Source organism: Ahaetulla prasina, chromosome 1 (genome assembly GCF_028640845.1).
Source record: "Ahaetulla prasina isolate Xishuangbanna chromosome 1, ASM2864084v1, whole genome shotgun sequence".
Lineage (NCBI taxonomy): Eukaryota > Metazoa > Chordata > Lepidosauria > Squamata > Colubridae > Ahaetulla > Ahaetulla prasina.
The window spans coordinates 33,217,134-33,241,011 of record NC_080539.1 but is presented as its reverse complement, the minus strand read 5'-3'; the positions used below and the strand labels follow the sequence as shown (position 1 = coordinate 33,241,011).

The 23,878-nt window shown below is 37.3% G+C and overlaps 1 protein-coding gene across 7 annotated transcripts in view; it reads right to left on the bottom strand.

Annotated features, from left to right (window-relative positions):
• NCOA1 (nuclear receptor coactivator 1) overlaps positions 1-23,878 on the bottom strand; it is a 323,605-nt gene that overhangs the window by 167,718 nt on the left and 132,009 nt on the right. The window contains exon 4 of one of the 7 annotated variants that reach the window (XM_058164789.1): positions 4,744-4,845. The exons of the other annotated variants lie outside the window; for them this stretch is intronic. The gene's annotated coding sequence lies outside the window, so the exon portion shown is untranslated. The remainder of the gene's footprint in view (positions 1-4,743; positions 4,846-23,878) is intronic. 7 annotated transcript variants of the gene reach the window in all.

Below are 23,878 nucleotides of genomic sequence, written 5' to 3'. Positions count from 1 at the left end.
TCAGTGTACATAAGGAGAATAAAATGCATTCATCAAGAATAAAAAGACTTAGTGATAGTCAAGGTTACTAATAAGCTATCAAATCATACTAAGAAACAAAAACAATATAATTGAAAGACACAAGCAACATGGTTATAGTAATAAGTGGGAAGACATAGATACTAGTAAGGAAGAGAAGAATAATAGTAATACAGTTTTAGTAAATTATTTGACAGTGTTGTGGGGAATTAGTTGTTAAGCAGAGTGATGGCATTTGGGAAAAAACTGTCCTTGTGTCTAGTTGTTTTGGTGTGCAGTGCCCTATAGCATCTCTTTGAGGGTAGAAGTTGAAACAATTTATGTCGAGGATGTGAGGGTTCTGTAGATATTTTCACATCCCTTTTTTTTTACTCATTCAGTATACAAATCCTCAGTGGAAGGCAGGTTGGTAGCAATTATTTTTTTCTGCTGTTCTAATTATCCATTGAAGTCTGTGTAACAATAACAAGTGTAACAATAACAAGCAGGGGTGAACTCTACTTACCTTCCCTACTGGTTTGGAAGTGCGCGCTCCGTGTGTGCATGCATCATATGTGATTTTGGACCCCCTGCACATGCGCAAAGCCTTCTGCGCATGTGCAGAGGGTCAAAAACAGGTTACTTCCTGGTTAAAACCAGGAAGTAACAATGTCTGGGCGGGTGGGCAGAGCTTTGTACTGCCACCACTACCAGTTCGCCAAACCACCCACCGCCGGTACCAGTACACCCTAACCAGTGCGAACTGATAGCATTTCAACCCTGATAACAAGTGTAAGAAAATGGGTACTCACTAAAATTTTATCTGTGCTTTATAGTCTCAAGTGAATCTTGGTTTTCTAGTAAACTAGCATGAGCAAATGAATCTCTTTTAAGCCTGTACGTTGAATAAAGGATATCTCATCCTCAAATTTGGTTTTAGTGTATACTCCAGCCATACATACAATGGAAGTGTACTACTGCCAACTTATGCATCGATAGCATTTTAAAACCCTTGAAATAATTCTATATTCAAAAAAATAGGAGATATATACATTTCTAAAAAACAGTTAATGGTTCATTGAGCCATTATTATAGGCTCTATATTTTCATAACTATTTGGTTTAAATGAGCAGGGAAAAAGAAGTATTTTATATTAGCAATGCATAGAGTCCAAGCCCATGACCAACCACCATATTTGGCAATGTCTGGAATAGCAACAAAAATAGACATTTGGCAACTTAGTGCTCAAATGTAATCCACAGCAAGCATTTTTAAAATCATCATTTTAATAATCGGGGAAAGGGGGTGGAATTCATTCATTCATTTGGCTCATTCAATTTATATGGCTGCCTATCTCAACGAAGAGATGTTGGCAAACAACTATAAAATTGGCCCTAGAAGAATTTGGCCCTGGAAGAACTCCACAAACGTAGCCTTGATAACCCGTAGCAAACCTCCACTATGTCCTGCTACTTACGAAGGCTCTGAGGAGATCCAGCCACATAGTAGTTTGGTAATTTAGCAACATAAGACAACAATGGATATATATTGTATGTTTATAGAACATAATTTAATAAGACATTTATCTCTTTCCCAACAAAAGGGTATCTTTATTAAAAAAAACAGTTTAATTTGGTCAGAGACCATCATAACTCATTGTCGTATACAGTACATACATAGCTATATAATTGTAATATAAAAGTTGCTGGAGCCGTGAATAAATGCGTCCTGGGGATCAGAATATTAAAACAAACATTTTTATAAATGAAGGCTGTCAATTGCCATTATGCCATCAGATTGGAATGTCATTAAGAAAGATAAGCTAGAATGAAGTAACACCTCTTCTTGACAGTAGAAGTCACTGGTTTAATTCAGTTGCTATGCCAACGGAAATCCATTGTATTATTTTCATTAAATTAAATAAGAAAAGGTAAATCAGTACACTTGGGAAGACTTTTACAATAAAATCAACTATACCTCCAGTTTTGATAAGGTTATCCTCGCATTTTTAAAAGCTGCAATATACAAACCCACCTGCTCTTTCACAAACACCATATCTCCACATTCACCTAAATAATTTCCTATTATGTAGCCTCCTATGACAGTTGCCAACATCTATGTCATATACTGTAGAGATCATCTGGCCACCTTTTAGTTTAACCAGGAACAAAGACACAGAAATACACTGTTTTCCACCCTGGGTCCTGTGAATGCAGATGGGTTATAAATTATGTAATAAATCAATAAAAGGGAAAAGAGCTTGCTTTTTAATGACACAGTCTACACTAAGGAGGTCAGAGTGGCTTTAGTACCCTAATGCCATTAGTAGTACCTTATCACTCAAGGGTTCGATAGTCATTTATTCAAACAAGGAATTCAAGTGCTTTGAAGTACATTATGGGGCTCCCCCCCCCAATGTGATTGTCCCTCAATGAAAGCTGAGAGGATGAGAATTGGAGAATGGGCAAGTGGCATAATCTTTCCCACTCTTTAGAAAAATGCTTTAGCTTCTGGGTTTTCAATAGTAATGCAAGAATATGTATTCTATCTCCTAAGATGTATTTATTTCTACTTCCCCAAGGAAAACTACTGAAGCTGACTCAGCATGTCTTCTAGGCGGCTGCCCAGAACAAGAAAAGAATCTGGATCCAGATTCTTAGCTTGTAAAGTTGCCACTATCGGCATGTATAGCTTAGGAGATTTAAATCATAGGGCTAAACAGACGTTGTACCCAAAAGCATGGAATTTGCCCTCAAACATTAGGATGAAAAACCTTTCAGAGGAATAGCCATATCTGTCTGTTGCAACAAAGCTAACAAAGAGACTGTTTGAACTTTAAACACCAAAACATTCAATGGGACATAAGCTTGGAATATTCTACTTGTAGTAATAAGTCAGCAATGGAACACACTGTGAGATTTCCTCTTAAAAAGAGGTTAGTAATAGCCCAGCCTTGCAATATAATGGTAAAGCACTGTTCCAATGTAGGCAGAAGATCCTCTAACTCAGTTTCTTGAGGGAATTCTGGAAGTTGAAATCCACACATCTTAAAGTTGCTAAGTTTGAAAAACACTGCTATAAAGAGACTGAAAAAAAATACCCTAAAGAGTAGAATAAACCAGATGTTTCCAGGTGTCTAAGAATGATACAGCTCAGCCATTAACACTCTACTTGACAAAACCACTTAGCAGAAAAGTAAAGTGGGGGAAAAAAATGAGGCGACCTGGCATGCACAACACACTTCAGATTGTTAGAGTGTATTTTGCTGCTATTGAAAGCTGAGACCTAAAGCAAGCTGACTTCACCAGATAATTGAGAGGCTGTTAGATCTGTGTGTCAGGTGTTATGATCCCAATGATGATAGTCTTACATTTTCAGAAATGCAAAGGGAATGCATTCGTTCTGCAGTAGGAGCGTGAGCAGGGACAGGGAAACCTCCAGAGACACAGCTGCTAACAGTGAAACTAATTCATGGTTATTAATAGTTGAACCTTTGAATTCTAAGAGGCAATGGGGAGAAGTGCTTCTGCAAGGGCTTGACCATGATACCCCGAAGGGAAGCTCCGCATTTATTCCCAAAGGAAACTTGCTCACGCAGTAATGAAACACTTGTGTGTTTCCATCTGATTTGAAAGGTTTCAATCCTGTTGTAAAGGGCCTGATAATACCTTATTCCTCTCCTCTCTAGCTTTAAGCCAAATTGGGGAGACAGAAGTCATAGGGAGCAGATAAACATCAAGTGTTCAACTTATTGAAAATCACACAAAACTGAGAATTTGAAGAGAGAAGTACCCGAGACATAAAATGACACATAAACATTTCTTTGAGCTCAGTTTTTCTTTTTACTAGTACTGAGACATTATATATTAAGCATAAACCATTACACAGAGAAAAGAAGTTGCTTTAAGATCGTTCTTGCAAAGCAAGGGTGTCAAACTCACATCATCACGGTAGCGTCACATAACTATTGGGACTTTTTCCCCCTTCGCTAAACCAGGCATGGGTGTGGCCAGCGCGTGATGCATCCGGCCCACAGGCCAGGAGTTTGACAGCCCTGTTGTAAAGGATTGTGCTATAAAATGCTCTGACCTAGAAAACAACACTAACAACACTCCTTGCACAGAAAATGGTGAACTGGAACAACTCAATGTAAAGAACACAAGTGGAAAAGGAAGCAGCAAAATAGAAAGGGAGGCAGGAGACGAAAAATGTAACACAATATAGCAAGAACAGTGGTTCAAATTGTGTGGTTTATTAAGCATTCTCAGAAGACATCTAAGATGTACACAAAATGGATTTTGCTCCTTAACTGCCACAAAAATATATTTAGCAGTAACATCCATTCACAATGGTATTTCTTACAGACTGTTAGCATCCAGCTACAAAAATCTACTGACATGATAAAAAGTAATAAAGATTCAATCTGTAGTTTTGTGCCCAGCAACAATGTGCAGAAGTAAAGAATATATACTCATATTCTGAGCATGTCTCAAAAATCCAGGTTCTGATGATTGGGTTTTTTTTCCTGGTTTATCTACTGTTAAGTTTTTCATTATACAGATTAAAGCAGTCCTTTTAGAAAAAAAACACGTAGGTATCTCACAATGATGTACAAAATAATTTGGACAATCATAATGAATATAATACAGTTCACTGGCTTTCTTAAATTAAAAATTACAATAAAATGTGAGGAACATTTAAAAGCACAGATTTCCTAAGAAGGAATTCTATAATCTTGGTACTTACTATGAGAAAGGCCCTATCTTCGTCTCTGCTAAAGGTCTGGAAGCCTATAATTGTTTAGTCTAATTAAAGTCTTAATGCCAACCAGTTTTCAGTTCATAACATCTGAAAAAAAATCAGGCTGTGGTTAGAAGCCAGAAAAATATCATAGCAAATGTCAGTGTTTACAATCTACCTATGAGCTTGGTATTTTGTTTTTGGAACATGGAAGAGACTTTTTATGCTTAACTTGGCATGTGACTGGCAGTCTACTAAGATACTGACACTTGGCAACACACCACAGTTTATACTCTAAACATTCAGGTGGTATTATGATTTTGATCTGATGTCTGGTTTATGGTGGTCAGGCAATGCTATAATTAAAAGCTTATATCTGGATCTTTTAATACAAATGTGGAGATCAAAATAAGTAGTTCCTTCTTTCAACAATATAACAATAAGATACTGCTTAAAACTGAGTAATAATCCACAAAACATTGCTAAAATTTAAACCCACACACTGACAAGTGAAGAAATAGTGATGACTATACAAAGATTTAGTTTATCCAAAAGCAGCTCATAGCATAGGTGCAAGCAAATACTTTGGGTGTAGAAGACATTTTATTTTTATTTGTCAAATTTCTTAATAAAGTGATACATGGTGGTGTACAGGACTTTGATGGAGAAAAAGATGGTTTCTACAGGAAGGTTGCATTACCACAACCACGTGGCATTCTACTGCAAAACCTAAAATGCACCAAGACAAATTCCTTGTGTGTCCAATCACACTTGGCCAATAAAAATTCTATTCTATTCTATTCTATTCTATTCTATTCTATTCTATTCTATTCTATTCTATTCTAAAAAGCTAGTAACCTGAACTATCCAGGAGATTTGGACTAATGCTCTCATACTCCCCCAATACCTCTTATGCTGGTTTGAACGAATAAAATTTGTAATTCAGGACATCCAACAGCATTAATTGGTCAATTCCTGCTGTAAAAGCAGAATACATCCATAATGCAGTCATGCATCCCCTTTCAATACTTACAAAAGCATGGATTGTTTTCTTTCTCTCAGTGACCAGATAAATTCCTCATCTCACTTTTTGAGCTACACACAAGCATTAAGAGCAACTGCTTTGCCAGCAATAGTTTCTTAGCATCTCAAAGTTAAAAAGTAAGAGCCATGATAAAAAAAAGAGTCTTCTCTTATTCTGAGACTTTGAAAAGTTGCTGCAACACAGAATAAACTAACCAGATGGGCAAATGACCTGCCACAAGAAAAAGCAGCTTCTTATTTCTCTGTAAAAATGCCCTTTATGCTCACTCTCATCTTTAGTTACTTTTTCTTTTTTTGCAGGATTTTCTTAGATATCATTGATATTCGCAACAGACAGCTTAGACCAGTGCTAAACTATTTTCAGCAACATCCAGTAATTGTTAAAGTGTTACTTTCTTTGTGCCAGTATGACAGGCTGAGCAGCTGGCTCTGACCAAGCCAAAAAATTATCTGAATGTAGTTATGCACCCTTACGAAATAACTTTGGGGAGGCAAGTATAGCATTAAACACAGAATCAATTATATTTCTGTTTTGTACATATCAGAAATCTATGATCTAATTAAATAGCACAAATGTGCACATTGCTGCAAGTCATACACTGACTAGCTGAGAAATGAAACTTTGCTAGCAATTGCACTATGAAATATTTTTTGGGGGAAAATAGTACTTAGTTTGGATGTGGACACAGCAACCTCAAATATACAGAATAGAATAGAATAGAATAGAATAGAATAGAATAGAATAGAATAGAATAGAATAGAATAGAATAGAATTTTTTATTGGCCAAGTGTAACTGGGCACACAAGGAATTTGTCTTGTGCATATGCTCTCAGTGTACTTAAAAGAAAAGATACATTCATTAAGAATCATAAGGTATTATGCTTAATCATAATCATAATATATATATTATATATATATATAATATAATCATAAGGTATTATACTTAATGATACTCATAGGGTACAAATAAGCAATCAGGAAACAATCAATATCATTATAAATCGTAAGGATAAAGCAATAAAGTTACAGTCATAAGTGGAAGAAGATGGGTGATGGGAACGATGAGAAAATTAATAGTAATGCAGATTTAGTAATTAGTTGGAAAGTGTTGAGGGAATTATTTGTTTAGCAGAGCGATGGCGTTCGGGGAAACAACTGTTCTTGTTCTGGTGTGCAGTGCTCTATAGCATCGTTTTGAGGGTATGAATTAAAACAGTTTATGTCCAGGATGTGAGGGGTCTCTAAATATTTTCACAGGCCTCTTTTTGACTCATGCATTATACAAGTCCTCAATGGAAGGCAGGTTGGTAGTAATTGTTTTTTCTGCAGTTCTAATTATCTTCTGAAGTCTTGTTGTTGAGTTGCAGAACCAAACCAGACAGTTATAGAGGTGCAGAGGACAGACTCAATAATTCCTCTGTAGAACTATATCGGCAGCTCCTTGGGCAGTTTGAGCTTTCTCTCCAATTTACATATAATTATACAAAGAAGTATCTAACCTTAAAAGCCTGCAGTGATAGAACACCCACAATTCCTAGAAGCAAGCTATTCCATTGCTCAATAATTTTCATGGTCAGAAAATTCTTCCTTGTTTTCAGTTTAGATTTCTCTGTGTAAAGCTTCCACCCAATAGTTGTTGTTCTCCTTCCCTTCAAGAATTGGAAGACTGCTACAGGTCCCTTCCCGCTCTACGATTCTGTGTCTCCCTTTTGCTTTCGCTTCTTTAGACTAAACATATCCCATATCCACAACCATTCTTCAAAGGGTTTAGTCTCTCAGTTCATCATCTTTGATAAACTTCCTAGCATCCTTCTTGTATTATGATGACCAAAACAGGAGATGGTATTCTAGGGTGGTCTGGCCAGCACAGCACAGAGTAAAACTATCACTTCCCATAATCCTGACATTATACAGCTGTTAATGTCATCCAAGACTGAAGAATAACAGAGTTGGAAGGGACCCTGGAGCTCTTCTAGTCCAAGTCCCTGCTCAGGCAGGAAACCCTATACCATTTCAGAAAAATGGCTGTCCAATCTCTTCTTTAAAAACCTTCAATGATGAACTTTTGGCATTGACAGTACACTACTGGTTCATGCTTGACAAATGGTTTACCAGAATACCCAGATCCTTCTCACAGGCAAGACTGCCAAACCAGCTACCACTTATCTTGTATCCAAGCATCTGGTTTTTCCTACCTCACTGCAGAACCTTGGATTCCTCCCCAATGAACAGTATTTGTTGGATACGGTTCACTGTTGAAACCTACCAAGATTCTTTTGAACTTTTTTGGGGGGTGGTGTGTGGACATGGAACTCTATATTTATTTTTCCAGTTAGACACCTTTAAGGATATCTCTCCCTTAGTATGCACTCTTAAGAACCTAAATAGTCTGATACACATTTTCTTTTGAACCAACTTTCCCAAACACTACTTTTAAAGAATCGTTTTAGTATTTGGTTACTATAAATCATGTTCCAACTGGACTATTATATTTGTGTATTTTTAAAAGTATGTTGTTAGCTACCTGAACTGATTTCTTTGATGGAGAGACACAATATAAATCAAGTAAATATTACCTTTCATAATAAATTTTAGAACAGAAGATGACTGGAAGTTATGATTCTCCCATTGCCTATCAGTGCAGAGATTATATTGTTGCATCACTAATATTGAATGCACTGAAAAAAAGTTTCATCATCATTTCTGATAAACAAGACTTTTTCTAGTCTTCTACCTAGCTATACAGATTCAGCTCAAATTGCATCATCCAACAATATTAATATACTCAGGGAGTTAGCCGTACTAACTCAAATAGACTGCACTATCAAATGTTGTTACTAATTCTTTAGCCTGACTTGTAACAGCAGAAAAGAATATGGCTAGCAGAAACAAGGATGTGAAGTAGGAACAACTACTTCTGGATTTTTCACATATCAAGATGGCTGGTGACAATTACATGTAGCTTTTCTGAAATCATAGAAGATTTAATTTTGCAAATACTGGAGATCAATATAATATGGATTTAAATGAAATATCTTCAAGGTAACCAAAAATTACTATGAATCTCATGATTATGTCTGATTCAGCACTGTCATATGGAATCCTATTCAGAGATATGTAATGTTAAATACATGCATATGTTCTGGACTGTTGTTCAAAAGTTGATGTTAACAACTTGGCCATTCCATACCAGTTGGCGAAAACTTCCCTTCCTGCACCCACTTTAAATAAGAAAATATTTAGATCTGAGAAGAAATGTGACTTCAGAATTTATTTTGATCTTTTTAGTTCATAATGTATTAATTACTAAAATAATATTAGCACATAAAACCATTCTATCATCAATCTAATATAATTTGATCACCTGTGAAGTCCATGATCCTTTGTCAGAATTCTGGTGTATTAAGAATCCATTTTATTTAGGCTTATCTAAATTCATTGAGAAGCCAACTTTGTTTAGGTTTATCTGGTTTATATAAATCAGAGGTGTCAAACTCAAGGCCCATGGGCCAGAACCAGCCTGTGATGTGGTCGGATCTGGTCCGTGGGGTCATCCTGGTCTACCCAGTGCGAATCAATGCAATCAGGCCAGCGTAGCTTCAGCCCGGTCTACCCAATGCTAAAAGGAAACATGTTAGCGGTTTGTGGAGTGGCGTCAAGTTGGCCACACCCACCCAGTTGGCCAGCCTCCCCCCCCCCCCGAGATCAACCACAGCCCTGATGCAGCCCTCAATGAAATTGAGTTTGACACCCCTGATATAAATCCTGTTGGCCACTAGGACAAGCACACATAAATTTGACAGTATTTCTTTTGCTGCCATCTAGTGGTTGTTCAGATTTATATAGCAAAGCTACTCTGTCCCTGGTTTTATCCTCCCACTACAACTCTTCCATCTCCATTTCCAAGCCTGTCTCACTACTCTTCTGGGGCACTAGGAAATGTCATATAAATTGGAATGATTCTCCCACCCCCATTTATATCAGGAATAAATAAAGTCTTTTGAGGCTGGGGATATGGGAGGACAGATTCATAGATAGCTTCTGAGGTTTGCAAGGATATGCTCCTAACACAAAATGATCCAATGGAGGATGGATGAGGCGTTGACATTTATGTTTTTTTGTGTTTTTTTACTTTGAGGGTATAAAGTAAAAGTGATGTATCAAACTTGACTTATTCAACTTATTTCTTATTCTGGATAGAAAAAAGAAAACTCATGCTAGTGAAATTCACATTTGATCACTAAATTTCAACAGCATGATTTGAGGATCACCGAGTTAGAAAAAAAGGAGATGGAGTAGCAGAAACAGTGTGAGGATGATAGGCTGGCCACCCCTATTCTTTTTTTCTTCCTAATGTGCCTTTTGAATGAGCTATAACTGCATTCCCAGATTTTTTTGAATAAAGGACCTCTGTTTAAAAGTGACTGCTGATAAACAAGTTCTACTAGTTTTTGGATGGCTTCAAAAACGGCAATACCTTTTTAACCAGAGGCAATGACAGAGCAAGAGATGTATGCATAAATGGGAAATTTTAGCTCTCTGAAGCCTTTTTTTAAATTCTTTCAACACTTAGAACTGAAACATCAAAACTATTCTCCTGGGTATGGCAGCCATTTTTAAAGGTGTATATATACTGCTATAGTATAGTTGCAGATCACTGCTGCTTGCCCCTCTTCACTGACTAGCTGCCTCAACTTTAAAATATAGCAGAAGTCTTCAAACTTGGCAGCTTTCAGACTTGTGGACTTCAACTCCCAGAATATGCTGGCTGGAGAATTTTGGGAGTTGAAGTCCACAAGTCTGAAAACTGCCAAGTTTGAAGATCTCTGATATACAGTATCATCCTTTGTTCTGCTGCAGAATCAACTAGTTCCCAATCTGTTGCCCAAGAAGAGATTGAGACACCAACGTTGAGCACCTAAACTTCTCAACGTTCCTCCTCTTCCCCCCCCCCCTTAAAACCACTGCTTCCTGCTGCAATTCTTACAACCTTCTGTCTCAGGATGAATTTGTGATTGCAACAGGTCATTCACTGGAGGAAAACATGCACATTTATATTTGACTTGCTGTATACAGCAACTATGACTTTAAAAAAAAAAAAAGACCCTTCCCAGGCTCTGGACTGGAGGCACTTTTATCATTTCCACTGATGAGTACTTCAAAATACGTTTTCTGAGCTTCTTTTTTTTAGCACATATAGAGAAGCTAATTGTACTTCTTCATTATGCTTAGACTTCCTCTCTTCATTTTAATTTTAATAGCGGAGAAAATGGAATGGGATGCTTTTCTAATACTACAGATGCTTCTCCAATTAGTTGCCTCCAATATTAATAAAAGATTTATATTTAAGCTACTGTATAGTTGCAGTTCACTTTACATCATCACCCATGTACTCTTAAGAATTAAAAAGACAGCTTCTGCCTCATGTGACAAAGAGAATGTCACCCTTGCATTTATACAACACACTTAACTTGGTTATTGAATTAACTCATATTCTGGATTTATACAACAGCCTGAACGTTAAACTAACCAAGTGGGTTGGAATCACATGGCACACAAAGGCAGAAAAAACACATCCCACCCAAGGTTAGAACAAAGCACATTTCAGGTGTTTAGTTGCTCAAGTTCAGCTGTTAGATATTTAGTGATATGCATTCCCAATCTAAAGAAACTTCAGTCTGCTCCAACAAGATTTATTTATTAAATTTATATTCCACCATTCAGGGGTGGGCTGCTGGGGGTTCACAAGCATATGGGAGAACTTCTAGCTAAAATTCTGTGCAGTTCAAAGAACCCCCAAATCCCACTCCTGGCTGGCCCTGCCCAGCCCCTTCCAGGCGCCCCCACATGGGCTGTTTTGGATGCAGGTAAGCGGAGGCTCGGGGAGGGCAAAAAATGGGCCTCTGGAGCCTGGGGAGACCGTTTTTGCCCTCCAGTAGGCTTGAGGAAAACCTCCAGAGCCCGGGGATGACAAAAATGTGTCCCCGCCCCCTGCCATAGTGCAGGAGGCTCACTAGGCATGGCCACCATGGCCACACCCACCCAGCAACCAGGCAGAGAACCCCTTGCTCAAATTTTTGAAGCCCACCCCTGCATCCATTTCCCCAACTGGGGACTGTTATTGTTAGTAAACTAAAAACTTATCTGGCCATCTATCATGGTGTCCAAGACACCAAACTCTTCCAATTTTGCCAGGCTATTTCAAATATCTTTGTTGTTGGTGGCAGCAGCACTATTCAACTATTCTCTTTTGATTATCACTTTTCAAAGATAGTGTTCCCATTAGTCTGGGGAACATTTACTGGATTTTCTGCTAGTCTGTGACAAAGATAGAATTTACAGCTGCTTTATGCAATGTATTACTGACACCAGTAACAGTAGTATGAGAGAGGAAAGGACCTGTGAATGAGTTAGCTCTCTTGCACAGGAGAGCTTCAAGTGCAGTGTGAATTGTGCCAGAATCACTTTCTTATCTAATGTTCCTTCTATTAAAATTGTGTGCTTTATTTCAGACACTCCTGAGTCAGTCCCAGACTTATGAAAATTGGGAAGCTTCTTCTTGTTAAAAGTTTGTTAAATTCTCACTAAAAGGTGTTGAATATGTTCCTTTCTTAAATGCAAATTGTATTATTTTACATTTGCAGTTCTATTATCATGTATGAAATTACAGAGATTAGCAGTTTGCATCTTCTAAATTGAATCTGTGGGCAAAGTTTAGGGGGAAAATGTGTTGCTGCACAGTTCTGGGTTTTGAAGCTTCCTCCTCAAAATGCAACTGTTTTTCCTCCATAGCTAAAACACTTTAATTCCTTCCTTTCATTTTACACATCTTCACATGAAAAGGAAAAGAACTGCCCTCCTAGAGACTAATTATCAAAACACAAATTGCAGCCTAACCAACTGGTAGTGCAACAGTTGCACCATCTGACCCTTGGAGATTTTACCAGATTGAGACTTTTTCCTCAAGCACCTGAGCCAACCCTTTATTCTACTTGGAAAGCTAAAATATATCATATAGCATATCAAACTGAATAGACAATAGTTCAACCTTGGGAGCTGCAATAGAGTTGTCACTTAGTTACTCTGCAGACATTCTCCATGCAGAAGGTCCCTAACATCATTCAGTACTATAGCTTGAAAAGTTCTTCTGGAAGAATAGAATAGAATAGAATAGAATAGAATAGAATAGAATAGAATTGAATTGAATTGAATTGAATTGAATTGAATTGATGGACATTACCTTATAGATGACCCCCATCCTGTTAAAGACCTTGGAGTTTTCATATCAAATGACCTAAGTGCCAAAGCCCACTGCAACTACATAGCAAAAAAGGCTTTATGAGTTGTAAACCTAATTTTACGCAGCTTCTTTTCCAAAAACTCTACACTACTAACCAGAGCATACAAAACATTTGCTAGACCTATTCTTGAATACAGCTCACCTGTATGGAACCCATACCACATCTCTGACATTAATACAATTGAACGAGTCCAGAAATATTTTACAAGAAGAGTTCTCCGCTCCTCTGAAAACAACAAAATACCTTATACCACCAGACTTGAAATCCTGGGATTAGAAAACTTAGAACTCCACCGACTCCGACAAGACCTGTGTTTAACACACAGAATCATCTATTGCAATATCCTTCCTATAAAAGACTACTCAGCTTCAATCGCAATAATACAAGAGCAAACAATAAATTCAAACTTAATGTCAACCGCTTCAACCTTGACTGCAGAAAATATGACTTCTGTAACAGAGTTGTTAACGCTTGGAACTCACTACCTGACTCTATAGTCTCTACTCAAAATCCCAAAAACTTCAACCAAAAACTGTCTACTATTGACCTCACCCCATTCCTAAGAGGACTATACGGGGCGTGCATAAGAGCACAAAAGTGCCTACCGTTCCTGTCCTATTGTTCTCTTTCATTATATCAAATTAATATAGTTGTTGCATACTTTTGCTTATATATATATATTTTTCTTTTATGATGTGTTGTTGTTTTATATCAATGTTTATGTATACTGTTATGACAAAAGAAAAGAAAAGAATAGAATAGAATAGAATTCTTTATTGGCCAAGTGTGATTGGACACACAAGGAATTTGTCTTGGTGCATATGCTCTCAGCGTACACAAAAGATACGTTCATCAAGAATCATAAGGTACAACACTTAATGATAGTCATAGGTTACAAATAAGCAATCGGGATTCACTTTGAATCCACAGTGATTCACTTTCAAGGCAATAAGTTCTATCTAACTATGAAGATTGTATGGAATTTTTTCCCCAAATAGTGCCCTTCAGATATGCAATGTTTTTGTAATCTAATAAATTGGGGAGAAGGGGTAGAATGAGATTGAGAAAGTCTTGATCACTTATTTCATAATTTCAAAGAGAGTGCAAATATGTAATTGCTTAAAGAATGAGGAAATGATCAAACAAAAATCTCGAAAAAATAGGATATTTATAGTTCGCCCACAAACAATTGTTTATTAATTTTCAATATGAAGATCAATTACTTCGGGTAGTGCAAATGACCAGTGATAAAATGACTACCACATATGCATGGCCAGTCACAAAGGGTCCATTGGCCAAAAGGCAAGCCACTGAGGTAGCTCCCAGAGACCCCTTCAAACCACTCAGAATGCTATCCATTAGTGTGTTTATATCTGCCTTTCTTCTGGATAAGTGATCATATTTCCAAAATAAATAACTGGGCTACAAATGGTCAGTATTTTTTATTTTTTGAGAATACCCACACAGGACCATTTTTGGAAATGAAGATATCAAATACTAGCTTTGCAACAAACTGGTTTTCCAGGCTGGTAATCAAAAGACAATGGTTGCGATATTCCTGAAATGTGGAGATTCTTGATGTTCTCTACATTCAAAAATCAGGAGCACATTCACCTTCACCAATATAAATTTGATTGGAGCCAGAAATGGAAAAAAATAGTTCCTACTTCAGTAGTAAAGGCATACATATTCATCAAAAAGAAAAATCCCTAATTCAATCCCCAAGATTTCTAATTAAAAAGCTCTAAACTTGTTGATCTGGGAAACATCCTTGCTCAACCTCTTGAAGAGCTGTTGACAGTCAAAATGTCTTGCTATGCAAAATTTCTTAGTAGAAGTTGAGAAAATGGGGGCCAGTGGAATGCAACAAAAAGAATACTGGCCATGGATGAACTATCCACAATTAAAATCTATACTAGCTGAGTGACCTTAAGCAAATCATTATCACTTAACCTCAATTCTCCATCTGTAAAGTGGGAATTGCCACAACCAGTTTCTAAAAGTGGATGCAAAAATTAATGAGATTAGAAACTGTGAAATGCTTACATGTTAAATGTTCCTCCAAATGGTTAAGCAACAACAATTTTGGAAAAACAGTTTTAAAAGTATACTTTAAAAGTATTTTATTTCAGCCGCTAATTGGCAATCATCTTGCCTGATAATTAGAGGTATAACAGGCTGCATATGGCATCTTTTCTCTTTTAAGAAAAAACACAGGAGCTTCAATATGTTGACTTGTCAATGTTCCCACTCTTTAATGAAAGACATTATTACAAAATACTGACTTTAAAGCTTTAATTCCTCCTCTGTCTCCAACTCTTCTATCTTAAGTGATGCTATTCAAGTCGTACTTTCAACACTTCACTTGTTTGCCAGTAAACTTGACCCACAATGTTCTTGACTAATTTGAAACAAAGTTCCTAACTGCTTTTGCTTATAAATATTTAACAAAATACACTAATTCACCCAAGGAACCTAAAATCTGTATATTAACATCTACCACCTGATCCCAGCTGCTTGAGCTGGCACATTTTCCAACAGCACCATATTTTGCAATCCTATTGCTATCAGTATATAATATAACTGTAAAAGTTCTTGACTTTATGCCATTAATAGTCCTACTATGAAATAGTTGTGGTGGATGTCTCAAACAAATAAATATGCAGTGTCAACACAGACAACAAATTCTAACAAAAGATCATCCCTCTAAATCAGGGCTGTCAAACTTGCATCCCATGTGCCAGATACGTCACGCACTAGCCACGCCCACTCCTGGTTTAGCAAAGAGAGCAAAAGTCCTGATACGTCACATTATGCCGCCGTGATGATGTGAGTTTGATACCCCAGTTCTAAATACTGTACATGGCCCTGAAGTGACAAGGAGCTGGCCTAGAGTATGATAATACTGTTGTGTCAATCCAATCAGTTGAGATTGCAGAATTGCCTTTTAATAAAAAGGCAAATAAAAGTAAAATAAAGTCCTATAACTTCACTTTTCTGAATGCACTTTACTATTCCCATCATAGAAACTTGAAATTTCTAAATTCTATAAATAGCTTTTGAGGTACATTGTCATTTTCTTTTACACTATGATAAAATTTTATCTGACCACAGGCTAGGGAAGAAAAGTATAAAATACTCTTAGTATCAATTGGGTACCATGGCTACAAGCCTGAATTAGTAGAGCACAATCTTTGAATGTGGAAGAAAGCTCCAAATTTAAATATTCATGAAGTTCATCAGATTTCGTTCACTATTCTTAAATAATTTTTCCCATCAATTTTATAAAGAATTTTAAAATACACAGTAATCCTAGTTCCTTAAATACTAATCTCCACCCCCCATCCCCCAAAAATAGCATTAGTGACTTGTTCATAGTCAAGTCATTAATGATAAATGGGGAAGAGATGAAAATGGCATTCCAGGAACTAGGATTATTGTCTGTCTTGAGAGTCTATGCAAAATTAAGGGAAAATGATAGATATTTAGCAATAATGTTGCTTTGAGTATTGTTCACGTGAGGGAGAGGAGATGTTCTCTCTTAATTTCTCCTAAGTCTTGTAAGACTACACACAACAGTTTCAGGTGTTCAACAATGCTTCTTTTCTTAACCGTCCTTAAAAGAAGCCTCACTTGGAAAAGAAGTCGGTGCAAGAGGATTCCAAAAGTCCAGGAATCCTCTATTTTGGGTATTGATTCTTTGTATAATCTAATTTAATTATATTTTGTATAAATATTTGCTTCTCTAATCACTCATGGAATGTTATTTTCTCAAGGGTTTCTCAAACAAAGTGAGAAAACAGGAAGTGGGGGAATGGATTGAGCATATATGGCAATTCTCCTAGAAGTAAACAAGTCCACCCCACGGAAAATATATAACACCACTTAGCTCACTGGAACATGAGCGATGGATAAGTCATATAAATCAGTTAAGTATTTATTAATTAACCAACTATACAAGACCACAAAACAGAATTAACGATTACAGTATACTCAGAAAAATGCCAGAGAGATTAAATAATCATAATCTTTCCAATAGCAATATAATCTAACATGCAAATGCTTGCTTTAACACAAATATTGAAATTCAAAAGTGATTGTAGGATGCAATTTCCTACTAACTTAATTACATTTGAGTAGATGGCAATTAAAGCAGCACTTTAAAGAGAAAACAAATAGGGGATGAAAGGTCAGTGCCAATGGATTATTATAAAGAATTTTGAAAAAGTAAATTGTAGAATATCAATTTTATATATGGCAATATTTATTCCTACGCAAATAATATAAAGCCCAAACCCAACATTTTGATTATCTTAGGCTATCTTCTTCTGATCAATGCAGATAAGGATGACTATGCAAAATGTCTAATATGCCAGCTACCATCGCAAACACATATTCTGTCTAAGCATCTGGACCATGTTATCAGCAGTGTGGAAGCAGGAGAAATCTGCAAGTCTAATTACACCTTGGGATTACTAACATGACATGCTCTAATAAATACTCCCCCCAGCATCTGCTGATCTAATAATTGGCACTGGAAAATAGCACATGCTTATCTATGTGGTTATTACCTCTCACTGATTAAGAGCCTGGCAAGGAGGCAATGGGCTGTATCAAACACAGTGGGTGGTAAAAAGATGTGGAAAATTAAGGGGGAAACAAGGAGAATGTGTCAGTCCCAGCATCAAGGTTTCTTAACACACCTTCCCACATCTACCACACCTTCCCATTCTCCACCTCTATGGCAGCTAAGTCTGCTTCATTTAGATTACAAGTAGTTCTTGACTTACAACCATAATTGGGACTAGAATTTCTGTTGCTAAGCAAGGCAGTTAAGAGAGTTGTGGCCTATGTTATCTTTTCTGCCACAGTTCTTAAGTGAATCATTTGTTGTTAAACAAATCCAGCTTCTCCCACTGATTTTGCATGTCAGAAACTGGCTGGGAAGGTTGCAAATGGCAATCACATGACTCCAGGATGCTGCAAACAGTATAAATACATGCCTAGTGCTTGAATTTTGATCACATGTCCATGGGTGACTGTGTGACAGTTGTAAATATGAGGACAGGTCGTAAATCATGCTGTGTCCATATGATATAGTTAGGGCAACCACCTCTTCTATCAGATCTTGACCGCATGGGATGCTTGTTTCTACTCAACTTCAAACTCTAGGATAAACCATCCATTCCACTACTGCAATTAAAACTGAAAAAGTCACAACTAAAAAGTCATTTTGCTTCACTAACATCTATCAAACTCTCATTCGAGAGGCATACATACTTGTATTTTTTACTTTCCTTCTACAGATTTAAGACCTGACGTTCAAAGAAATTGAAAATAAGAGGGGGGAATAGATTGTTAGCTATTAAAACAAAAGGAAAATGACACACATCAGAATAAACCTTTCCTGGCATTGTCATTTCAAATGCTTCTATTTATAAAATTGACAATGCCCAGACAAATGGTTCAGCTGGACAAGATTCAACCATCAAGAGCTATCATGCTGCTATCTCAACTGAAAAAAAGCAAGAAAAAAGGACAAAATAAAATTTATAAAATATCGAATTTATTGCATTTGTTTAAAAAGCTGTAATAATTAAATGAAAGCTAGAAACAAAATTGTACGAATTTTACAAGCAGAAAGAATTTCTCTTTCTGCTTGTAAAAAAAAATTTCAGTATATGTGTGTGTTTCAGAAATCTCACATAATAAATAAAACAATAGGACAGGAAGTAACATTTTCAGAACGTATCACTTTTCAGTTATATTGCTAAAGATCTCCATTGTCTCTACTTGTGATCTGTTTTTCTAAATATAGTTTTCCAAACATATATTGGTGCTGCCAGGAGTCTTTTACTTTCTGAAGTCAATGGATGGCAGTCAAGGGTCTATGACAATTCGCCGAGGCCAACTCACCATGGCCAACTTGCCACAGCCAACTCACTGTAGGACAAGTCACTGTGGGACAAGAGTTACACTAATATCAAAGAAATGGTGGAATAGAATCATTAAAGGGCCGTGAATAGCTCAGGCTGTTAGAAGCCTGTTATTAGAACACAGCAGCCTGCAATTACTGCAGGTTCAAGCCCGGCCCGAGGTTGACTCAGCCTTCCATCCTTTATAAGGTAGGTAAAATGAGGACCCAGATTGTTGGGGGGCAATAAGTTGACTTTGTAAAATATACAAATAGAATGAGACTATTGCCTTATACATTGTAAGCCGCCCTGAGTCTTCGGAGAAGGGCAGGATATAAATGTAAATAAAAAAAAGAAAGAAAGAAAGAAAGTATGCAAAAGGAGAGACAGAATGAAATGTGAATGGCAAAAATTAAAATTATTTTTATTTATTTTAAATAATTAAATAGAATTGTTAAATTGTCCCATAGCAAGTTGTCCTGTGGCAAGTTGTTCATGGCAAGTTGTCCTGCGGCGAGTCGGCCATGCCAGGTTGGCCATGGCATGTTGACCATAGCAAGTTGGCAGTGGCAAGTTGTCCCATTACCAGCAGACAAACAGAACATGATCAAGGCTCTGGTGGGCCATTACCCATAGCTAATAGAGTGCTATCAGTGTGATGGGCCCTAGGTTTCAAAAGTTTGAGCTACTCAGGGATGTAAAACAAAGGAATAAAGGAACACAGAAGAGAAAAATAGAACACACAAATAATGGTCACGTACAGCTGACTATTAATGTAATTCTGCTTGAGATTACATGAATTGCCATGTACTGCTTCTTCCATCTTTTCAGTATCTCTCCAGAGAGACTGTACCTACTCCCTAAGAAATACAGCATAAGAACACCTACATTGTGATCAACAACCTTCCATGCTGTGTGAGAAAATCTGGGGGAGAGGTTATTCAAAGAAAGAGAGAAAGGTTACATTTGCACAACATGCCAACTTAGCCATGATTTATAAATTAAGACGATTTTCCAGATTCTCTTAACATAGTAAAGCAATTTATTTAAATAACTTATATGGTTGCCTATCTCATTTAATGATCTTAGGCAGCTCACAGCAACCAGTAAAAACAAGAATAAAAACAAAACAAAAAAACCTTTCATCAGGCGCCAGACCAAGCAACCTCCTGACTCAAGCCCTATTCCAGCCGAATGGAATTGATTCGTGTTAAAATATGATTGTCCGGCTTGTATTTGGTATAATTTGTGACCAGCTTCAACAAACAGCAGACAATTACTGCATGCACAACTGGGGAAAAAAATACACAAATTTATATGGCTGCCCAACTCACAGGTGACTCCGGGCGGTTTATGCAAATATAACCAGAGAAAGATTTCTAAAGGGATTTTTTTTGTAACTCTAGAAGCTGTTCCCAGCAAAAACAAGCCCAACTTGTGTATGCAATATCCAAATAAATTTGCCTAAAGCACAGTAGGTAAGTTAAAGAAATAGAAAGTCCCAGAATATTGGAAATAAGCTTTAAACGATTCTTTGATGCTACAATACTTCTATAATTAAAAATATCTGAAGTCAAATGTCAAGAGCTCATCATTACAGAAGTAGAATAAACTTTTAATGAAACTCGTTGTCATGGAGCAGTTACCATTACAAAGAAAACTGCAACAGAGAAAGCTGGGATTGTAGTTCAGATTTATTAATGTAATACTGGTTATGGAACTGCAAAATTTTCTTCAAAGTTTATACTGATATTTCCAGGATATATAAAGGAATGGTTATCCATTCTGCCTTCTCTATGCAAGAGAAAATATTGAGCAAAAAGGAAATGAAAAAAACTGTCCAAGCAAAAATAGCGGCTGAATACTTCAACTTCTTCCTAGGTACGGGTAGTTCTCAACTTACAACAGTTCATTTAGTGACCATTCAAAGTTACAATGGCACTGAAAAAAGTAACTTATGACCATTTTTCATACTTAAGACCACTGCAGCATCCCTCATGGTCACGTGATCAAAATTTAGACAACTGATTCATATTTATGACAGTTGCAATGCCCTGGGGTCATGTGATCCCCTTTTGCAACCATCTGACAAGCAAAGTTAATGGGGATTCACTTAACAACCGCAGTATTAATTTAATAACTGCAGCGATTCTGTAGTGAAAGTGATTCTTTCTTGCCAACTGTGGCAAGAAAAGTCATAAAATGGGGCAAAACTCACTTAACGAATGTTTCACTTAGCAACAGAAATGTTGGGCTCAATTGTGGCAGTAAGTCGAGGATTACCTATATTGTCGTGTCCCACTCCTCCGCTGACGGCTGGGTCAGGGAAATCCGAATCAGGCTTGCCTCTGCAGCTCTGCCCAAAGTCCTAGCAAAGTCCTCAGAGCAGGCAGGAGACCAGTAAGTGACTTCAGCAAGATAAGTTCGACTTTTGCCTGACTCAGAGACTGCCAGAAAGCAGATCCTTTATATAGGCCATGGGGTGTGGCTCCATGACTCAGCACTCATTAAGGCCTGCCCCTCCCTTCCTTCTGTTGCCTCCGCCTTTCCAATCTTCTGATGCGAGGATTACTCCAATCAGCTGTTGTTGGGAGTAAACCCTCCTCAGGCTCACCTGCTGTGGAGGAGGGGGAGGGGTCTAGCTGCTCCGTTTGCCTGGGCATGGAGTCAGGGCTGGGGCAGGGAGATGCTCCTTCTTCTGCAGTTTGTCTGGGCATGGAGCCAGGACTGGGGCTGGGAGGCATACATTCCTCCGTGTTCGGGAGCAGATAAGAAGGCCCCGGCTGCTCTGAGGGCGGGCAAGACACAACATATATGTTCTATATGTTAGAGAGACCACAAATGAAACCAAAACTGATTTTAACATAATTTACTGCAAGACATCGTACCGATAGACTAGAAATCAAAAGTCTGAAGTGAGTTATCAACATTCAGAAAAACATGGAATAGGATCTTTTCTGTTTTAGACTGATTGATGATGGTACATGATGATGATGATGATGATATGCTATCAAGTCACTCTCAATTCCTAGCGAACACGTAGAATTTCTAGAAGTAGAATTTTTTTCATAGCCCAATGGAAAAAAAAAAAGTTCCCTATGAAGATTTTGACAACTAATACACTAGGAAGAAAGGTTATATAATCAAAACCAGAATATTTATATTTGTTCTTAAGCTACATTATAAACATGTCCCAATTCACAAGTACTGGGACTGAATGAAGGTTCATATCAGGCCCCATTATGGAGAACTAACTGTAGTAATTGACACTGGAGTTGCAAGTTCATGCTTTCACTCCTGCTTTTCAAAACCAAGATGCATGAGGTCAGCCAGAAGCACACTGCTCCAGAAGTACAGGGAAGCCAAAGTGACAAGAAGATATATTTTACTTTTTTTTAACTGCAAGTGACAGAGAATCCATACTGTTCTTGAAAAGAAAGAATATCCAGCCTACTAACCTTTAGCAGACTTAGGTCTATGCAAGTAAAGAAGACAGTTGGCTCAAGAGACCAATGTCCTGGCCTTTGGTTGCTGTTTTACTTAAGGAAGCTAAACCAGGAGAACACTGAGTACACATACACAGTAGGTGAAAAGTCACAATTATGAAGAAAAAAATGAGTTAAATCCATTAATTCATTTTCTCTTTGCACTTATATTTGTACATTTACTAGAATTGCTACCCTAACTTGCTTTTTCAAAAAACAAGTCATTCCATAAAGGCACCTTTGAAATCTACCAATATCCATCTGAAAAACATTGGATTGTAGCTTTAGAATCATGAAACGTGGCAAGTACTCATCCAAGAAATTCTCACAACACTTTAATGAGGAAATGCAGGGCCAAGCGATACCAACTGGACATTGTTGAATTCAGGATGTTTTGAAATGCCTCTAAATGGAGTTTGTTTGCAGCTTTGTATATTATTACTGCATTGTTTCTATTTATTAGTTAACATTTCTGAAAATCAGGAGCAGGGGTGGGTTCTACTTACTTTTACTACTGGTTCGCAAAGGGGCTGCGCGCACTTCTGCGCATGCGCAGAAGCTTCCTGATGACATCCGGGTCAGTGGACGGAGCCTCCTGCCAGTTTTTTCTTGCGAACCGGCCCAAACCTGGGGCAACCCACCACTGATCAGGAGACTGATACCTTAAGCTTTTGGAAACTGGCTCATTTCATCAGATGTAGTATATAAGCACCTGATGAACTGAGCTGAAGCTCATGAACGCATCTCTTTATCTCTGTCTATCTATCTATCTATCTATCTATCTATCTATCTATCTATCTATCTATCTATCTATCTATACATCCATCCATCCACCCACCCATCCATCCATCTCACTATCAGAAAGCTATGCCTTTTAATAAAATTTGTTTGTTTGAAAAGATGCTATCAGACTCTTCCTGAGTTTTTGTTACTGTAAACTGACACAGCTTTCCTCCCACAATGTCCAAAATCTCAAGGAACTTGTTTTACAGGTGACTTAGAAATATAAATAATTCGGAAAACAAAGCACAATGTAAGTATGCAGACATCCATCTTTGCTCAAACATATTCCAAATTTAAAATACTGTACAGAATTTGGCAGACTGAACCGGTAATAACAATTATAAAGAAATTAAGATTGTGATTATTGGAATGAACTTTGATTACATGCCATTGAGTCGTTTTGATTCCTAGCAACCACAGAACTTTGATCCTCGTTAATTCAGAAACTTCCTGAAAAATGCTTCCTTATTAAGATCCTGTTTCTCACAGTGGCCAGTTACTGTATAAGCCAGCAGACACTACATGAGAACAATAATGGTGCAACTATTTTTTTTGTAATGTTGCATCTTGCCATAAAACTAATATTCAAAATGTGTTTCCTATGAATGTGGA